The sequence below is a fragment of the Argiope bruennichi genome, chromosome X1, assembly GCF_947563725.1.
Source record: "Argiope bruennichi chromosome X1, qqArgBrue1.1, whole genome shotgun sequence".
Classification (NCBI taxonomy): Eukaryota; Metazoa; Arthropoda; class Arachnida; order Araneae; family Araneidae; genus Argiope; species Argiope bruennichi.
In genome coordinates, this window is record NC_079162.1 from 10,273,675 (window position 1) to 10,295,938 (window position 22,264).

General features: G+C 29.5%; 1 protein-coding gene across 4 annotated transcripts in view; it reads right to left on the reverse strand.

Moving 5' to 3' along the window:
- The window catches only part of LOC129958936 (leucine-rich repeat-containing protein 24-like), a 214,797-nt gene that overhangs the window by 141,999 nt on the left and 50,534 nt on the right, over nucleotides 1-22,264 (reverse strand). For 2 of the 4 annotated variants that reach the window (XM_056071684.1, XM_056071685.1), the window contains exon 2: nucleotides 9,725-9,805. The exons of the other annotated variants lie outside the window; for them this stretch is intronic. The gene's annotated coding sequence lies outside the window, so the exon portion shown is untranslated. The remainder of the gene's footprint in view (nucleotides 1-9,724; nucleotides 9,806-22,264) is intronic. 4 annotated transcript variants of the gene reach the window in all.

Sequence of the window (22,264 nt, forward strand, 5' to 3'; positions counted from 1 at the left end):
CATGCTTTTGAATATCACCAAATTTAATTTACAGGGTATGAATTTTTAAACTAACGGTATTCAGAGACCTCTGTAGCTTGAACTATCAGCCGCAAAGCCACCAAACTTTGTACGGGGACTATTGACGACATGGAAAAAAGGAATACATGAAAAAAAAGTTCCAGAAGTTGCCGATAGGGGAAAATGCGGTACTTTACACTTTAAGACAGCTAAAATTTTGCATAAAACACGGGGAAAAATTGCAAAATGCAACATCCCGATTACGTAGTCGACACCGGCACTAGTGTTTTGAGTTATAAAAACGGAGCGGGGCATTGAAAATCATTTCAAGGGTCAGTTGACTTTTAAAATGCGTCTCACTTTAGCAAAGCGTGCATTACTTGTGAAGCTCTTTTCTCTTAATCAAGCCGATGCAGCTGCCGCTCTTCGCCAATTTAGAAGTCGAAACAATTTACGTAAAGGACCTCTATCAATTAATGTAGTGAAAACAATGATTAAAAAATTTGAAAAAACAGGTTCTCTCGCAACTCGGCTAAGTAGAGGACGGAAACCGGTATCGGAGAATACGATCACAGATGTTGCGACAGCAATCGTTGAAAGAAATCCTACGAGCACTGCTGGTAATAGTAGCACATGTGGAGTTGCCCAATAACTGCATGTTAGTGCTTCAACAGTATGGAAAGTTTTAAGAAAAATTCTTCAATTTTATCCATATAAAATTAGCCTTTTGCATGAATTAAAAACTACGGATTATGATTTTCGATTAACCTTTGCTTTGACATTTCTTGCCACGATGGAGGTCGACGAGGCGTGGTCTTGGACAATTCTCAGGAGTGATGAGGCACATTTTTATTTTAACGGGACTACTAACACTCAGAATTCTAGCATTTGGCATCTGAATAACCCCATGCAATTCAAGAAATCCCACTCCATTCTCAAAAAGTCATCATCGGTCCATACTTTTTTGAGACTATTACCAAGAAGACCTGTTCCGTAAACGCTCAAAGGTATCATGATATGCTGAGTAATTTTGTTATCAAACAACATCAGCAAAAGCAATGCTTAGATAAAATTATCTTTATGCAGGATGGAGCACACCAAATATTGGTACATCCGTACAGCAACTGTTACAGAAAAAAAAGTTATTATTCGCTGTTTTCGTGTTGCATGGCTACCTCGCTCCCCGGATCTAATCCCATGGGACTTTTTTTTCTGTTGAGTTATTTAAAATCGAAGGTTTTTCTTGGTGGAGTCTCAAACTTACCAGTTTTAAAGGAAAACATAACACGGACTGTTAAGAACATGCCTCCTGAAATTTTGCATTCAGCTGTAGAGAGTACGATGTACAGAAGGCAATATTTAGTCTAAGAAAATGGAGGTCATATTGAAAATAACCGATTTCTTCCCAGGGAAAGAGATTCTACGGAATAAAAGCTTAAGAACAAAGAATAAAAGGAAGTCGAATAGAATCTCTTTCCCTTTTATTTTTCTTTTTTTTTTTTAAATTTGTAACTATTAACAGAAGTTATTTTTTTTTTTTTGAATAAAGCATATTTGTGGAAAAAATAATTATTTTTTATTCATTTATCTGTTTACTAGAGCTTTTTAAAATTTTATCGTGCAGTTATACTTAAAATTTAAATCAAAAGTGCCACATTCCCCTTATCGGCAACTTTTCAAACTATTTTTTTTTTTTTCTCACTGATTCATTTTTCCAATGTCGTCAATAGTCTCTGTACAAAAGTTGGTGGCTTTGCGGCTGATAGTTCTAGCTACAGAGGTTTCTCACTACCGTCAGTTTAAAATAAAAACACCCTATATATTACAAATATTCGGAAAGATAACTTGCTTACAAGAAGTCAGCTAAATATGTAGTGGAAAGAATTATTAATAATGTTATTTGAGAAATAATCTTAAAAAGATTTCAGAGTACAGCCCACTCTTTTGTGTTGCATGGAACATTTCAAAACTGCCATACATGCAAAATGGAAGAGGGATAAATAAGAATATATTTATAATTCGCCAAAGTAAAAACTGAACCCAATCGAAAGGTGACTAAAAATAAATAATTATAAAAGAAGCAATATTTATTATAAGGAAAAGATAATTGAATTGAAAATATATATTTGTGCTTTGGCTAGATCCCATTAAAAACCAAAATCCTGTTCAGAGGAAACTATCAAAAAAATTTCTATAACCAAAAAATAAAAATCATAATCGAATATATTCTTAAAGGGTACATGTATTTAAGACAGTAAATGTGCACTAAGGAATTTAAAATCCAATGTATATGCATGGTTGAAATCAAAAGTTTAGAAGAATTATTTAGTGAAGAAAGATCATGAATGCAACGACGATATATTTAGAATTTATTTCATAATTAAGTAAACAAGCCTAAACTCAATGTTCAAATGCAGAGTTGAAATTCATATCTAAAAGATGAAAGGTTTAATCCCTCAACCAACAACGTTAAAAAAAAAACTAGAAAAAATAATCTTTTCAAATCAACGTACGTTTTGACTTTCAACTTGCGATTAAAAAGCACATTTTGAGCCTCAAGTACTATTTTTTGAAAGAAAATCATTTACTTTTTAGTATGTAATGACTAATGAATTGCGTACAAGAAATGTTAATCAGGTCTATTGCAACGAAATTTTAACGCAAATCACTAATTGCTAGAAAAATAAAGCTCCGCACATGCAGGTCCACCTCCAACAACCTCCAGAGAGTACGACGGTTAATAACCTATTTGATAACAATAACTGTAAAAGTTCCAAAGGGCTTCCCGTCTGTCACTTAATGCATGAGTTAACACTCTACGACTGAAAGAAACGAATCAATTTCGTTGCCTAGGCTTACTTTTGAAATTTTTTTCGTTATTGTCATAGCTGTTATTCTTTTATTACGCACAACGTAACAAAAAAGCTTCCATCAGCTTATGTATGCACTTTAGAAAGCAAACACATAACGTTGCAACAGTCTAAAAATTGTTTATATCTGGAGAGAATTCAAAGGAAATATTTACGTATATTCATCCCTACAGTAAATTTTCTTAGTGCTTGAAGAATCTTAATAACAAACAATACGCTTTGTTTATTCGGATAATGGATCGATGATTTATAAGAAGCATGATCCTTTTGTATGTGAAATCACTGCCATTCACATGGAAAGTACTCACTTTACACACACAATGTTATATGAGCAAATTCATGCAAAGAAATGCATAAAATGATTTTTTTCTAAATACGAGAACCCATTGGAATCACTGAGAGATAATTAATATAAGTCCTACAATTCATTGTAGACAAGGCAACAATTATTGCTCAAACAATTCTTGTAACCTGTTGATTTCGACGAAAATAATGTCACAGAAGAGTATTTAACTGAACAAAGTGAATATGAGCGCCAACTCTTCAGAATGATAGATTCGCTTATTATCCAGTGTGACTTAGTTATAAAAGAATTTTCAAAAAATCTTGAAATTTCAGTAAATATTTAGTAAATTAATAGAATTAACTTCTTCATAACTGATCACAATCTTTTTGTAACTAGATTTCATTTTTTTTTTTTACTTACATACGTTTACGTTTTTATAGTGCAATAAAAGCTTAATTAGTGCTATTTTATTTCGAAAAAGCTTTCGATTCAGAACATAAACGATTCTATAAATTACAAATGAGATAAATGAATTATTTTCATCACTTCAGACATGAACTACATCAATAACTGAAAAACCAATTAAATGGTCTGACCTTAAAAGTCAGTGATTTGAACTAATTTTTTAGAGATTATATTATTACTTTTTTCAAAAAAAAAAAAAAAAAAAAAAAAGAACTAAGTGTCACACAGGTTTACGGAATGTTTGAATAAATTTTACTTTTAAATTCCCCAGTTTAGTAATTTGTATTAAATTACTAAACGTTTGCAGAGTCAATAGACCTTTATTTAAAGAAAAAAATATGACTAAATTACTTTTTAAACTGTTCCCGATTTTGATAATGGCCTTTCAACTTTAAAGAGGAAAACTGCGAAAATAATTAAAATTGAGATCAACCCCTTTTATTCAGTTCATTACCAAAAGAATAGGCTCAATTTATTTGAAGCAAACTCAAAGAAATTAATATTTTATTCAACAAGTCAAAATACTTCTTCAGTTGCGCCCATGAGTAACGGTGTCTACTAAGTGGAGGCTTATGCCAGCGTCACTCCTTTCGGACGGTGATTAGAAATATACAACTGAAATCTTTCAAAATAAGAAAAATTTAGCAGAGATCTCATAAGTAATTATTAAAGATTTAAGGAATTTTCTGGCTGATAAGTATGACCTGGATGGAGTTTTTATAAATACTCATCTCGTCAACTGTTTTTGATGCTTAGGAATCGAATACGCAATCATAGTATGAATTTTATATTTTATGATAATTTTCTCATTCTTCATCTATACAAATGGAATCTTTATTCACAAACTTTACAGAAAGGAGAAATTTCTGCTTTCAGAATCAATAGGATAAAAGTGTAAGATTTAAACAGCATGATGACATTAGGAAAATGACACATTCCAAATATACCAACTGAAAGCAACGGGAATCTATTAGTTTAGGGATGCATTAAAAATTCAATATATTTTCAATATATATAAAAAATTTAATATATTTTTGTTAGTGAAATAAAGTGATGATCTTACTTATTCTTTCTTATTGTTTATTGCTTAATTTATAATTATTACAATAATATTTAATTTATAACACAAATGCATTTAATCAGCAATACATTATAATTATAATATTAATTATTTATGACTTCCAGTTATATATAATAAGTATATTTTATGAAATCTCTAAATCAATTTTTTTTTTAAATTCATCACCAAGTAGCATCATGGATATGGAACCAAAACGTAATTATATTAATCGATTCATTGATAATTAAGTTCAGAAAATAATAATTTATTGCGAATGAAAACACGCATGTGTACAAATGTTCAAAACGGCAGCACAGAAGGAAGAAATAAAAAAATTATTACAAAATTCTAACTTCATAAAAATGAAAAATTCAAGTAAATATAAAAGAACGGGAGAAAATAGCTGACATTTGTATGAATTTTACAGAGTTCTTTGTTTAATAACATATATTCCCTAATTTATGCTTGAACTGACTTGGAACGTAAATTAGTAATGAAGTTTCACCACTTTTTAAAAACAGATATTGTAAAAACTCTTAATATATTTCGTACAAATGAGTTCAAATATCGGAATGTATTGGAAATACTTAGCAAGAGCAATAAATCAATAACTTCGTTCAAATGAAAACCTTCACATTGTTTTCGAACGATACTTCATTTGATTTAATTGTATTGTAGACAAGGATACGAGCAAGAAATCTGAGAAATCGTCTCATGGAAAGTTAAATTTCATTCAGGTCCATTTCCTTCCGAACTGCACAGTATTTAAGCAATTCGGAAGATTCATTCATAATGAAGAATCCGAACTGCATAATATTAAGGCAATTGAAATTTCTTAAATGACAGTAGCGAATTCAGAAATCACAACTTTTTTCAAGGTATGAGATTCCCCCTTTCGGCTAAGAATCCACCTCCTTTTCAAATGATTTGAATATTTGTATAAAAGCATCATATAAAATCGCAAACGATGTATATTTTATTCTTAAAGCAGCAATAAAAACTTTTGTGATTTATAAATAAGGTTGTTAGCGTCTGGTACTTATTCACATCGTTAGCCATGCTTCAGCGTCCATTCATTAAATAATTTGACATATTTAAAGTCATTATTTGTCTACTTGGTCCCACACATCATTGTCCTTCCCTAAAATGATATGGAGACATACTTTGTTAAGAGTCATGGACTAATTTATATTACAAAATGATACAAACGATTACTATTACAATTATTATATTATATTATATTATATTATATATATATATATATATATATATATATATATATATATATATATATATATATATATATATATATATATATATATATAATCACATTTTTCAATGTAGATATTTAAAAAAAGGAAAAAATAAGTCTATTGCTTCCCTATCAGCTGAAATGGTTACACATTTAAGTCAATAAATAAAAGAGTCAATTGTACATTTATTTCTGAAGGCAGATTATTATCAAATTAATTAATTTGGGAAGAAATCAAAGCAATTCAAAAATATGATTTGAATGTGATGCTAATGGGAATAATCACGAGAATGCAGCTGAAGAAATGTATGTTTGAATTTTTGGTTCATTTATCTCTAGGATGAATAAAAGCAGAATAAATACTTTTCTAAAAAAAGCTGACTTGCGCAATAAACGACTGTCGAAAAGATAAATGTTGAGAAGATACTCATTTTATTTGCTTTTCCATGCCTTAAACAAAAATAGAACATAAAAATTGAATGTTCACTGAATCAACCATTATATATAAAAGGGATATATTGCGAAATGTATTGAAAGAAATAAATTTATATTAAGTGACGCTCCTCCAACACTATTTTTTACAGCGAAACTGGGAATAATTATGAAATACTGACTGAATAAAATTGTCCACAAAATCCAAAAAGAATGCATTAGGCGGAAAGAGAAATACAATTCTTAGTTTCTTTCCTTTGATGGATGGACAGCTCCAATGCATTGTCCGATGTTCATCGACCCAAATGGAAAGTAATCCAATGTCTTTTCCGTTGTATGACAGACAGAGAGGAATATTTTTCACAAAGCTCTCATCATCTGATAATAATTATATATATAAAAAATTGAAATAGGCATGAATGTTTTGTTTCTTTGAAATCACAGCGAGTGAAGGGAAAAAATATTATTAGCAATACGAGGGTGTTAAAAATCGCGAAAGGCACTTTAGGTGAACAGGTTGGAGTTTCATGTCGCGGAAAATAATTATTTCGCATGGGGCAGTTGGGAACTCTTATCAGGAATTCTACAGCCATTCCCTTCCGCGAAGCGAATTACGACCCTGGGCTTCCTGTTAGAAGATATTTTTCGTGAAAAAATATGACCGTCGAAGACTCGTTTTCTGCATTTCCCTTTTTACCCGCCGTAGGTACGACCGAAAAGTAGTATTCTAAACATTAAGCGCTCTCGGCAAGTTACGGCAAAAAACGTGAAAAACTACGCCTCAAAAGAAAAATGTATGAAAAATATGAAATGAAAAATAGCTGTAAAAATATCCCGTCAACAAGTTCACTGCAATGTAGCAAAATATCAGAAAAGCAATAAGTATACTGATCCTGATTAAGCAAGGTAGAAAAAGGGGGAGGAGCATACCGAGGGAAAGAGTTCCAGATATATTAAATTGGGTGGGAAAAATAATTTAGTATCCCACTCTCAGGTTCTTTGAAATCGAGAAGCAAACTAAAATAAAATTGACTATCCAGTTCCGTTTTATGGATGGAAGCTCCATGAAATGCCCTGTCATATAAATACATTCTTTCATGCTTAAATGTTCACTTTTTTTGTACAAATAACATTTAGCTTTAGAAAGTCAAGTGCATTGGACACTATTCCTGTATTTAAACCATGGTAATAAATAATGCATTTATAAGGAGAACAATTTTAACGAAGTGATTCAAAATTCATGGCAAAAGTGATAGTGAATGCTAACAAGCATATTTTTTTTTTTTTATGTAATGTTTGGGCATACACATAAAAATGAGAGAGAAAAAAAGATTATTTTCTAACTTCTTCAATGCACGAAAATAATTTCACACATGAAATAACTTCAGACAGTTTTAAATTCTTGGAAAAACCGATGGAATGCTTCATAAAAAATATGTCAATTTGGAAATGCAACTAAACACTCCAATGAAGGCATTTATTAAAGTGAATTGGTATATTCAATTTTGAGTTATTATATTGAAAATTATTGTTAACAAAGGCTTGTCTATGACGCTACTAGTTAACAAGTTTCCGAATCCTTTTCATTTGTAGTGTTTATACATAAAAGGAGTCATTTTACTCATACATTATTGCACAAAAAAGGATGTTGTAATGTAGTCAGTTAGACCTATACGATTTGTCCATTAGTTCTAAATCACCCAGTATAGTTAAAATATGTTTCAAACATACTCTGAAAATATGCTATGATATACAAAAAAATTGCGTGAAAAAATATTAACATCACTTACCTTAATCTAAAAAGCCTACTTGCAAAATATTCATTAGGTTCGAGTTACTTGTTTACATCTTTCCGTGCTTAAGACACTTACCTTTTAAATCAGAAGACTTACCGTTTTCCATCAAAGCAGGTAATTCATTTATTTAGCACTGTATTTTTAACAATTAAAATTTGAAGTTAAAAAAAATAGAATAATAGATATTTTAAGTCATCATTTAAATACATCTTTTTTTAAAATTCATTAAAAAAACTCAAGAAATATGTAAAATATTACTGATTATAATTACGGTATGCTTAATTCATCAGCAATTTTTTTCAAGAAAAGGAAAATTGCAGCTTAATACTACATTACTCTTTGTCCTCTTCTTATTTATTTATTTATGATAGATTTCAATTGGATCTACTCTCCTGCGTCTTACTTTTATGTAACAATTCTCCGAATTACTTAAAAGAAGAAACAGTGCGAATCAAAATGAATAATTAAATGACTAAAAATAAATAAAAACAAATTAAAAGCATCGACTCGAAAAGATCCTCTATTATTTTTTAATGAAGACATTTAAAGAAATAAATTATCTGTAAATATTTTTATTCATACTAAATTTATGCGAAGCCAGACACTCTAAATTAAATGAGCTTTTAAATTTCCTTTTTTTAAATTTGAATATGACTTAAACACAATTTAATATACATTTAGATTATTTCAGTCATGGTAATTTAAAAAAAAAATCTTGGGAAAATTCTTCAAATAAATACATCGAAAGATTATTTTTCCGGGAATGCCAAACCAATTAGTGTTGGGAAACAAAACTAAAACATCTTTGCCACACGCATTTCTGAGTTAATGCCTTTTTATTATAGATCTGTCCCGAAACTGCTGTTTGTTGAAATGCTTCGAAAGCACAAAGCAGAAAAAAACGTATTTGCAGGATGCTTCAAATTTATGCTGCAACTCTAAATCAACTTAGAAAAGAAAACAGGATTATTATCTTCAACAATAACACATTTTAGAGACGCAAATACCTCATCCAAACAAAGAAATCACATTTTTATTGCGAATCATCGCTCAAAGTTTATATTAAATTAGAACTTAATTACGTGATTCCCAATTAGCTGTAAGATTCAGACGTAAAAAATGCCCATAACCCCTAACTTTATATATAGGAAATCGGGGTATAAAATATATGAATCAAATAGTTTAAAAGCTCAGAAACTATTCCTACAGCATTAGTTTCCACTTCAAAAATTATGTTTGGTTAAAAAGAAAACATTTTTAAGAAAATAATAATTGAAGCTAATTTAATATGATTGTTGTATTGTTGTATACCATAAAATTTCTTTAAAAATTAGAATTTTAAATAATAGCTCCATAAGTAAATAATAAATGGTGTTTTCAATTAATTTATTTTTTTCTGCCACTGAAACTTTAAAATAGCGATAACAGTTATAATTATAAAAACAAATGACAAATAAAACTTTAAAATTCTAAGAAGACTGGCGATGTTTTCTCTTTATTTGAAAACGAATGACAGAGATTGATATTTTTTTTTATTATATTTATAACAAAATTCACACTTACCTTGTTCACAGGTACACACAAAAGTGGTATATTGACTAGAGCTGGAATGTCAAGAAATGTGGGATGAAAGGGCTCCAAACACTGCAATATGAAGAAATGTATCACAGTTCTGATAACTTTTAGAATTATTTTTAAAATAATTAATTACCAAGTCTTTGTATTAAGTAAAAAATTATTTCTGAAAGAAAAATAAATAATAGGCATAGCAATACAATAACATCTTTAAAAATTTCACCTAAATAAAAATAATTTGTCACATATGTAGATTTAAGTAATTTTTAACCCTTTTCAATTGCAAACACTCAATATCACAAACATTTTGAGGAACATTAGCCACACATAGATTATTAAAAAATAAATACAATGATCTTTTAATAAAATTAATTTATTGCAGTATGTAATAATCAGTAAAAAAGAATTGCTTAGGAAGTAAAACCCGAAATGAATAGAGGAAAACATATTAATAGTGCTATTAAATAATTTAAAACATTTATGTAATAAATTAATCAAAATTATCTTGTGATACCCAAAGTGAAGCTTCTACCGATAATTTGAATGTATTACAAAATTATTATTGTTCTCTTATTGTAATATTTTAAGAAATGAGATGAATTTTTTTGGTTAAGCTGTAAAGTACATCAAAAGACTAGATAGAAAACTTATTAATTATCCTATAAAGGAAAGAAATATAAAATGATAATGATAATTTCTAGTTAGGATCATTCTTTATAACAAATCTCAATCTAGTATTCAGAAAGGTACTTCGAAACAAATTCCCAATACTAAGACTAAATTGTTCTTAACATTCATGCGTGAGTGACAATCTTAAGAGACAGCGATATTGAACGTGAAAAATGTCAACATCTACTATTCTGGATTGTGAACATAAATGATGATTTTTTTTTTACTTTACGATATGCAACAATGTAACTGAAAAATACAGGAAGAAGTATAACTTATATTCGTTAAATAATTCGAAGCAATACAATATATAGAGAGATAGTGACAGACGGAAGCAATTGGCAAATTTTTAAATGATTTAAACACCAGCAATGGACATTCCGAATAATGATACACTATATTTAAAACATAATTCCACATAAGCATTTCTGTATTCCTAAGACATGTAGAAAGACGTCTTCAATAAATCGCAGACGTTGCTGCCAACTTGAGTTTTCACAGACTAGAGTATTTTCCGCTAGAACTGAACGTATCTTTCTTAAAAATACTGAAGCGACGTACCTATCAATACTTGCGGCATTGCGATGAATATTTATCTTGGCCTTAACAATTGTTTACCTAAAAATATTAATAGTTATATTTACCAAGACGATCATAAGGTGTAGTCATAAAAAGAAGAGCTCTACGAAGTATTCGTAAATGGGCATATTTTTGGAAAGGAAAAGAACTTTACAGAAAAAAAGAAGAAGAAAACCAGTTTGTGCGTTTCTCAATAAAAGTTTTTTTAAAAAAAAAATATCTTGAAATGAAATATATTTATAATTTTTAGAATGAAAGGAGATGAGTTTTAACTAAACACATCAAATGAACATTCTTTACGGTGCATAGATGGTAAGTTCAAACAAAGAATATAAATAACGGTGCTGACTTTTAAGCATCTTTTGTCAAGAAATCATAGAGCCTTATTATTATTGTTTTATCGTATCAATGATAACATTAAAAAAGATCCCGCGAAATGTAGAGGTGAAAAACACATCACTTCCCAAATTATTTATTTCCTTTAGCGAACAATTTAATAAGGGAAAAAGAGTTTCCAATATCGTATACAAAATTATTTATTATATAAATTTCAAAAAAAAAATCAAAAACGGAAAAGTTTAATTATGAACTAAAAAAGTATCTCAATTCGAAGTCAAACTACTTACCATTTTATGGTTTCAAACAGTCGTTCGATATGAGTAGGTAAGAACCCATTTCTTTCCCCAGAATTTCAAAAATAATATGAATACTCGGCTTTAAACATTAAGGATAATTTCCAGAAAAATATTCATTTGTAAACGAAAAGTAAAATAAAAAAGTTTGTAAGCTTCCTTTTCGCATATTTAATCTCCGAAAATAAAAGAAACGTTATTCTTGAAAGACACAAATAAAACTAATCTGCTTTATGGTTACAAATATTGTATTAATAGTTGCGAACAATGGCTACTTCAGAATTCAGCTTCTTCAACGAAAGAAATTCCTGTTGACATCACATTAATATCACAAAATTCATTTTCAGGAGATTCACCGTGAGGGCTTTAAATATTTAACATACATTTCGTTTCAGAAAACCCTAAAATAGATGTTTTCGATTGAGAGGAATGAAGTGCGTGAAAATCTGTTATTGCCAGAATGGTCTTTCCAGTAAAGATACAGCGACGTAACAGATGACAAAACACTTACGGGGAAAGAAAAGAACTCTCGTTTGGTCTAGGCGAACAAGGGTCCTTAGAGCCTTGAAATCTCCTCAGGCCATCAGCGAGAGACCGTGAGGGCCCCAATGGTCTATGGGGACTATAAATTACGCACTCACGAACATCTCCATCCACTTAAATGAAACAGAAAGTGGGTGAAAGAAATACGATGTGGTAAAGACAATTTTTAATTAAGACGAGTGGTAACGCAGGAGAGTAAATTAGAATTAAGAATTCTACTCAGATGAGCAATTCAACGTTTTAGGTAATCGATAGATTTCATTTTTTATGTGAATTTCTGTTTTCGGAAATGTTTAATAATGTATCTACTTTTAAATTAGTAATATGAAAGAAAAAAATTTCTGAAGATCAGATTTAGATCACAAGCTTATACGGCATATCCGCAGCTTTATATAAGCTTTATACAGCTTTATATAAGCGGCATATAAGCTTTTTCCAGGTGGAGGTTAAACTTGATGTAAAAATTCAACAATCAACTTGTTAAAAGAAAACTACCAATTTTTTTTTCGTAATGTGCCTTAGCATATAGGATAAAGAATTGAAATCAATGAATCTACAAAAATTTTCGAATTATAAATGCAAGCGTAGTTAAAATTTCCGAATTTTCTTCCAAGTAAATCTTGACATGTGTTCATATTCTCTTGGAAACCTACACAACGCTCTTAGGAAGTATCCAAATAAATATACAGAATGTTTGAAACATTGTGGAAGCAAAACAAATCTACTAAATGTGAAGGATCTATCGAGAAAAAAGAAGATTAAAAACCTAATTACTAGTTGCACCAAATACTTCGAGAACATCTTTCATCAGTGTTTCGGGATACATGAGTTGTCTTGGGAGTTGTATTTAATTCAAGTTATTTCCGATAGCAAGGGATCATATCTAACTTACACATCTTTTTATTTAAATTACATCTTACACATCTTTTTTCAAGAAAAAATGACACGGTACCATGAGAAATTTTTTTGTAGTATAAAACGTTCCCTAGTTGATGTTTCTGATATATTGGGGATAATGCGCCGCGTCAAAATTAACAATTATTTCTGTATGATTTTTATTATGTATATTTAAAAGGTATTATTAACTCAGTGAGAATTAACAATCCTCTTTAAAAATCTATTGCTATAAGATGCAAAATATTTAATGCTATTATTGCTAAATTGTATTCAAATGTATCAATTATTGCTAAATGCATTAAGATAATAACCTGGGTCATTTAAATATGAATACTATTAGCTTTATTAGCTTCCTCGATAGAATCAGTTTAATCTGAATTAACCTGTAACAAAGATATAAGGCAATTCACCACATATACCCCTATCATGTTTCACACAGATTTACTAACGCCAGTGTAACCAATTGGAATAATTACCATGCACATTGAAAATATTTTCTTCAACTATAACTCATTTTCCAAGAAAGTAAAAAAAAAAAAAAATCTAAATAAGTTTACAAAATTTGAACAAAATACTTTTCGACCAATGAATTGTTATGCTTATTTTAAATCATTTCAGTAAATATTTAAGAAAGATAAAACTTTTCAGGCAAAATGAGTCTTTCAGAAGTCCAATTATTAAAATTCTATTAGAGCAAATACAGGAATATTTTGCATTAACTTTCAGAAGTCAGAAATCTAATCATTTTTATCTTCATTGCTCAAACGGGAAAAAAATAGTAATTACACTGAGAAAGTAATAGAAAGTATAAATAATATACTAGCAAAGTTGTAAAAGATTCAAAGTAAATAACAATTTTAGAAGACGTTTAGTTTTACAAAAATTCCATATAATTTTGCACAAAAATTATTTCATCTTAATTTATAGCGCAGTCGATGCTCAGAATGATTCAATATTTTCAGAAATAAACTTTCCGATCACTCAATATATTCTGAAATCAAATTATTTTATCTTCAAATACTATAAAAAAAGGGACAAAAAATTCGGATCCATCCGGACGTACACATTTCTTTGTAGAATAGCCCTTGTACTCCAATACTATGAACAATATGCCGGCGGTCACATTTGACAATTAGAATTTCGAACTATCAATAACAAAGCTTGTCAGTTCTCTTTTGCAAAAATAACTTTGAACTCCAGCAGAAGTCGTCCTTACAAAATAGCAGCCGTCAATGCAATAAAAGCGAGCCTTATTTAATAATAATTATCGACACATATCCAGGAAGCATGTAAATATCCAAGTAAAGATTCAAGATCACCAAGTATCTATATATCCAAGTAAAGCATATAAAGATTCGAATGTTGTTAAACATATAGAGTCCGTAAAGTTACATAATATTATAATTAAAATGTTTAAAAGACTATATGACTGATGTAATACTTGTTATTATAATGTCTAATTTACAATTTCAATTATGAACTTGATATATAAGTGTGTAGGAGTCATTTGCATCTTTTGAACCTTTATAATATTCAATATAACTATTCAAAAATTCAAATTTAAAAAATATCAGTTTGTAGAAAATCATCATTCTTTTGCTGTATTTAGTGAGGAACAGAAAATGAACTCACGGCAATGCCTATATCTTTCTGAATATTAATGAGATCAAAGGGTACTTTTATAAGAACTGCTCTATATGTCAGACTTAGAAATTATGAAAGAAGAAATATAATAAGCATTCAAAATTATTTACTACAATGCTTATTTTTCTTCGGATACTCAGAATATTTACTCCAAATTTTAATATAAAGCTAAGCTGCCACGCATTTCGTAAGTTACCTATATTTTTTTCAAAAATTTACATGTTATAAGCAATAGACATGAATGATCCAAAATCATTTTTTTTTCTTCAGCAATTTCTTATCAGACTCCAAACTCTTAATCTGATCTAATGTCCCTGTAGTCGAAATAGAAGTACAGTTTTTCTAACCTATGAGGAGAAGTTCAGAAAATTGTACACATCTATTTGTTTCTATCATGCAGTGTACCAGTAAAAGAAGACAAATTTCGCAGAAAATATATGCTTCAAAATTTTAGTAGTAATTCGATGGAGAAATAAAATGCTCTTAAATAAATATTTCAAAAATAAACGAAGCAAATAATTTTGATGAATTCATAAATTTATCTTATAATACAGCTATTGACGGTCCTATGGTACGAATAAATTGTTTGCTTAATTTATTCACATCGAAGGAATAAGTTCAAATTTGACCACTTTGATGCGATTTTAATATCAATCAATATTATTTGATATTCGGTATCAGATAATATTATTTTATATAGTTAATATCAAATAATATTACTGCATATATTTATTATTAAATAATATTATAAATCTATTTTATCTACCAAAATAAACTCGTTTATAATGTTTATCAATGACAGAATCAATGCTTATTTTAAATTGCAGCCTAAAGATACAACATTCGGCTGTTATTTTTACCAGCGGGTTTGTATCAGAGAGATGTTTCAATTTACACAGCAGAATAATATTTCTATCTGCTTAAATACACAATCTAGTTGCAAAAATTCAGTAAACATATCAAAAATCAATGAGCTCCAAAATGTTCTAACCACCAGTGACCTGGAAACAAGACTTTCCATGAGATCGCACTTCGGAAGTCGATTGCAGTGCTAGAACGCCAAGTATGTGCTCGAAACTAATACACTTTTCTGATTCACTTAGTGACTGAAACTTCGAGAATGGTACACAGGATTACTCTCACCGCACCGGACTGCGAAATAACATGAGTTCTAATTCGGATTTATGGAAATTTGTTAATGCAGGAACGTACAACAAGCACGAAATGATAAAAGAAACAGAAATATAAGTTTCTGAAATTCAGCAAGTTTGATTTCATGAGATATAAAAGAAACAGAATAGTAAAATGTCGTCTCTCATTCAGTTAGACTAGAAATGTAAGAATTATTGTGAAAAGATACAAAGAAAACAATTTTAAATGAATTTCAAACAACTTGAATTCGAATAATAATTTGTTTTGTAGAAAGCTAGTCTTCATTTTGCCAGCATTATAGCTGTCACTAGACAACGAGATGACCAAAAAAAAAAAAAAAAAAAAAAAATGCAGGAATCTAAATTATTTCAAACTGGAATAACTTATAATTAGGTGTCAGAGTCAATTTCTAATTTTGAATACTTCTTATCAGCCCTTCTTAGGCAAATAAAAGTAAAAGAAACTTTACAAAAGTAGTCAGAATTTCAAGATTTCAATTCAAGAAACCAGAAACTAACCCTGCCTGAGAAACCAGCAAATAATCCGGTGAAAATCTAATTAATTAATCAATAAAATACAAATGTGGAAACATCTGAAACGACAAAAAGTATTAATTGTTGAAATAGTTTCAAAGTAACGCAAGAAGAAACAAACAAAAAGTACAAAAAAATATTTCATTGCTTTCATTTTTTTTATTCTGGTTGAACCGACAATGTTATGTTAGAATGTCCCATTCTATGCAAAATAATAGTTGAGAAAAATAATCCTTAGAATCTATGATTTTAATAAATAATATTAAAAATAGGTTTCTGTAGGAAAGATTTATCAATAAGTAGAAAGAGGAATATCTTATAGAATGGCTGAAGAAATCAGTCTAATGCGTTCTCGCTCACATTTCTCGAAAAGGTAAATTTAGAACAATCTCATTCTATTCCATGTACCAATCTAGAAAACCTTCTTAAAATAAATGTTTTTATATTTATATAGAAAAGAGTAAATTAATATAAAGATATAAGATTGCCTAAGGATAAATTCTTTAAGAACCATACCGTTCAAAAGACAGGGAAACAGCTACAAATAAAAAACTTGTAACATAACTTGGTTCTTTGTAAACATCCCATCTAGGCATAACAAAATCCCAGTTTGTATAAATCCTAAATACAGGGCAATAAAACAACGGAAGTAACAACACTAGACTCAAACATCGCGAGTTTTTCAATGGATAAACAACTTGAGTAAGCCTAGTTATATTTCAAGGGGATTTGCTAAGGAGCAAAGAATGTCAACTTAGAAAGTTTGCAGTGAGTTCTTCAATGCTTCATAACTTTATATTTGAAATCAAACCAAACATGAAACACAAATTTAAAAGAAAATGTATTCAGTGTTTCTTTCTGACAGAATAATTTTATATGCGGATGGAAATAAAACCAGCTATCAATCGGATATATTATTTTCGGTAAAAGAGCAACCTTTAAATAAAAATTGATACACACAATTTTCCAGATTTGGTGAAAATTTTTTTTTTTTTTTTTTCCGAAATAGAATAGCTCATATTTATTTTGATATTGTATAATAAGTTTTTAAAAAATGACATCTAAAAAGTCAAACATTTATTCACATTTTTAGATGCCAATCGGAAATATAAGAATTCTGACATCAAGTTCATTTGAATGAATAAATATATAAAGTGAATGGGACTAGTATAACAATAGAGGAAGTCAAAAAATGCGACTTCGAAATTCTGACGAATGTCCAGATTTCTTCCTCGCTCAGAAAAACAAATTTTTAGCTTTTTCTCTGTTTGTCTATCCGTCAACACGATAATACAAGAACGATTTGAAATAGAAAGATGAAATTTGGTATATAGACTTAAATCAAATTTCTAGATTTCTGACAAATGTTGGACAAATCCATTCACATGAAGTTTGGCTGTTCGATTACAAATGAACTGGAAACATTAAGAGCTAAGTAGATATAGAATATCCAAAATATAAATTACTATCAAATTTTAAATAAATGTGTCAAAGAGTTCACCTCTGTCGATCTACAGTTTCCCTTGCATTAACTCATAAACGGAATGACATAAATCAATGAAATTTGGTATATTATCTTTGACTAAAACTGTAATGCTGTGTCAAATTTTGGTTTCATTTAGTCAGCAAAATAGTGTACAAAATACATATTCGCACGACAGATTTCGTAAAGATATTAGATTCAGACCAAAGATTTATATTTCATAACTATGGTTCACTAATGCGATGCAAGGCATTTCCGGCTTTATCGGAGGTAATATAATTTGATGTGAAATGGGAAATAAGACCTTTACTGGAGAGCATTTTGGGAAGACCAACCCAGCAGTTGGTTCATTCATGCTATCCAACTGGCGAAAATTTTGACATTCAACTTCTTAAATTAATATTTTAAGATCCAGGTGAGATTTTAAATTTTATTTAAAGCTAATTAAAAATAAACTAAGCCAACAAGAATAAAGTTAATTAATAGAAAAAATTATTTAGTAATATAATCTAATTGGGGATTTTAAAAAACTAAAAATTGCAAAATATGTAAGTATGAGTATATTTTACAACTTCTCTAATCTGCTGATTTTTTTTATTTTATTTTATTTATTTATTATTATTATTTTTTTTTTGCAATTAAATCATGTTTTGGACAGATAATAAATTTTCAATTTATGATTTATTTTGAAATTGGGCTTGGTAAAAAGTAATTCATTCTTGCATAAATTTTAGTTTAAAATTCATATGAAAATTCATTAAATTTATATTTATTCAGCCTTATCAAAAACAAAAATGAAATTTCATATAAAGGTATTCCATATTAATAATTTAGATTCAGGAAAGCCATTATTCTTGTTAAATAGGCTGGTTGCCAAAGGTGGCCAGTCCTCGATTTAAACAGACAAAGAAAGAAAGAAAGAGAAAAAAAAACCTGAAATAATTATTTTTTTGCCAAATATCACGAAATCTGAAAAGCCTTTGAATTAGAATAGACAGTACTTCGAAATTCCTGGGATAAATAACATTTCAGAGTCTCGCTGCTGTTTTAGATGTTTATAATTTTTTCTTAATTTACTAAGACACTCTAAACGATAAAAAAAAAAAAATCGAGAATAGAAATTATAAAATTTTACATTATGAAAATTATAGGTTAGCAATAAATTCATAATGGTTAAAATTTCACTTAATTAGCTTATCAGTGTATTTTTTTTTAATATTAACTAGATAAGAGGAAGAACAAATGAATAAAAGTAATTCAGAAACCTTAGTACTTTCTTATTTTTAAACTTGATCCCTTATTCATGATAACAGGTTTTACAGAAATCAACAATATTAACAATTCGCTAAAGTTAATAATACACAAATGAAACTGACAGAATGGAAAATGATGCATCCCCTCCATTAAATTATCTGCAAGCACACGACACCTGTACCAACTGTTGAAAAAATAAAGACTTCAAATAATTTAAAAAACCGGACAATTGCAAGCAATAATCGACGTGTTGACTACTTAAAAACCCTTTGATATGTGAAAATCCTCACTCCAAGATTAATTCAACCACTTACGGAGATTTCATTGTATATTTTATGACTCCAATTATGCGCCCATTGTGTGCAGTATGCGCCGTCTATTTAGAAATGTTTCTGACCTCAGAGGTCAAGGCCTTATGTGCGATAAAGGGATAATAGCCACTTTTCACCCAGCTGAACAGAACCATTCATTCAAGGTATAAAGCGGAGAACTGCTTTTGGTTTAAGGCAGAACTTCTGGCTTCATGCCAACTGTAGTAATTTAAAACGTAGGTGTAACACGATTTTCAGAAACCTAAATAAAAACTGAGTCCAAGAGAGAGGACTAAGTAAAATATAACAAATAAAAAGGGGGGGGAAGAAGGTATGTGGAAGCTAGTGAAAGCCTTGTTTACGATGTTATCTCTCCTTTTTATAACGTAAACGTTATTCTGCTTCTTTGAGTCGGTGATCTTAACAAGAACCCAAATTTTCTTCTACGATTTGGATTTCACAATTGGATCCTGCCCAATAGCAAAGATTGAAAAACTATCAGCGATGTAAGATATTTTCAGCCATTAATTTCTATTTAATAAAGGGATAGATTAATAAGATAAAATAAATTAAATAAATAAAACTTAGTTGTTCGCGTTTTGTTATATATTCTTGCGACGCAGAATATATAACAAAAAAATTTACAACTTATTTTTTCGGAAAAATTCCGAATAAAATTTACTGCTAATAATAATTCTTTTAGAATTATGTCCATTGATCCTTTTCTCAAATAGAATAATAATAATAATAAATAATCAATTGTAACTGAAAATATTAATACTTGTATTTAAGAATAAATGCAACTATTAAGTATAAAAATCATAATCTCATGTAATATTAAAAGAGAATGTGTGTGCGAATATGTGCTGGTGCTCTACAGACCAGCAATTTGAATTAGAGCTAGCAAAATACACTATGTCAACTCTAATTCAAATACACTTTAAATTCAAATGTTCATCACAAATAGATTTGTTTTCCTTAATGAAATAAAAATGAAACCATTTACGATGGATTTTTTTTTTCCAATAACACTTTTCATCGGTTTTTATAATTCAAACGATTTTTATCGTTTCATCAGATATTTAATGATGTGATATTTCCACTCAAGAAGAAATATATTGTTTATTATCTATGCAGTTTAATGAAGAGCGTGTTCCCAGTATCCTTAAAGGAACGTGAAATTAGAAAACTAATTACCCGGAGAGTTACATTTTTAATGTGATTGAAAACATTTCAAATATTAACGCTCTTAACATTAAAATTAACAAGTGTGTTAAAATTAAACGGTGTCAATGTTTGTCACGATATTGGCATTAATTAGCAAGCACATTTTTTCAGCGAGTCTGTATATTTACTATGAATACTTATTATTGATATTTCCACTAACTAGGTTCGTAGTTTAGGTAAAACTTAAAATCACACATTTATTATAGAAATATGGCTCAAGTATTATTTGTTAAAATCTAAAATAAAAGTCCCGTTTTTTTTATATGGATTGTATAGCGCTACAAAACAGATTCTAATATCTTTAAATTTACTGCATTAAACAAACTTTGTCGGAAACCTTCTGAAAGCTGCAATACATAAAGAAATCAAGGGAAAACCAAAATTTAATCAAACTTCTTGACATTTCTCGGGAAGAATGGGTTACTTTAACTCAGGAAAAATGGCAGTGAATTCCGAGAGTGATTTATGATTTCTATCAGGCAGCAAGAAAGAACCATTCGGGGTGGTCATTAAGAAGACGTGATGTGTAAGATGACCCTTTCAAAAAACAAGAGGAAAAGTAAAATAAGAATGTGATATCCAATAAACGATACACTTCAGCATTCTGTAACAGTAGAATGAGAATGCTTTCGGAAATAGGCCAGGATTCCAATATTTATATAAATTAAGTTTTCAGCTTCTATAATTTTTTAATTCCTGCTATTGAAATGGCTTCGCAGCAAGCACCACGGAAAAAGATGTTGCATTTTTAAGTAAAAATAATACATTGTTATTTCTACATGACTGTATTCTATATGTGTCTGAAACTATATATTTCGGATATACAACTGACTTAGCCATGTTCATAAATAATTACATCTGTAGTATCACCAATTCAATAACTCAACCCCTATCTAGTTCAACTGGCCACATATTGGAGCCAAGGAAAAGGAGGAAATCGTCCAGTGATATTATCTGTAACTGACTCTCCCAGGCACATCAAGCAGTAGTAAAATGTTAGTGAAGTTAGTTCAACTGGCCACATATTGGAGCCAAGGAAAAGTAGGAAATCGTCCAGTGATATTATCTGTAACTGACTCTCCCAGGCACATCAAGCAGTAGTAAAATGTTAGTGAATAGAATGAAGCAAAAGAACCCTCAATATAATTGCGCTCTTCTGTATCTTTTTTTTTTTGTATAGTTTTGAAATAATTGTTGTAAACTTGCCTATGCTTAGCATAAGCTTAATGAATGATACTCAACGATCCTCATCCTCTCTAAAGCTAAATGCTTGAATATATTTTCACTGCACGAAACGTGTGGTGAAACATGAACTGAGAGATTGTTTCTTTTAAACATATGTATATAACTCTTATGATTATTAACAAATATCTAAAAATTTCTTTTCAATAATTCTGTTAATCGGGAGCGTTGCATTTCTTTGTTTATGATCACTTTAAGAGATTTAACTTTTCTGGCCATTTTGAACATCATACCTCTGGTGGATGAACGAGCTCCTACTTATTCTCACGATCGACGAGAAATGCCATTTCGACACATGCTCATTGACATCTTCTAAAACAGCCTTTATGACCTTTCAATTCGACTTCAGATCCATGGGTCGC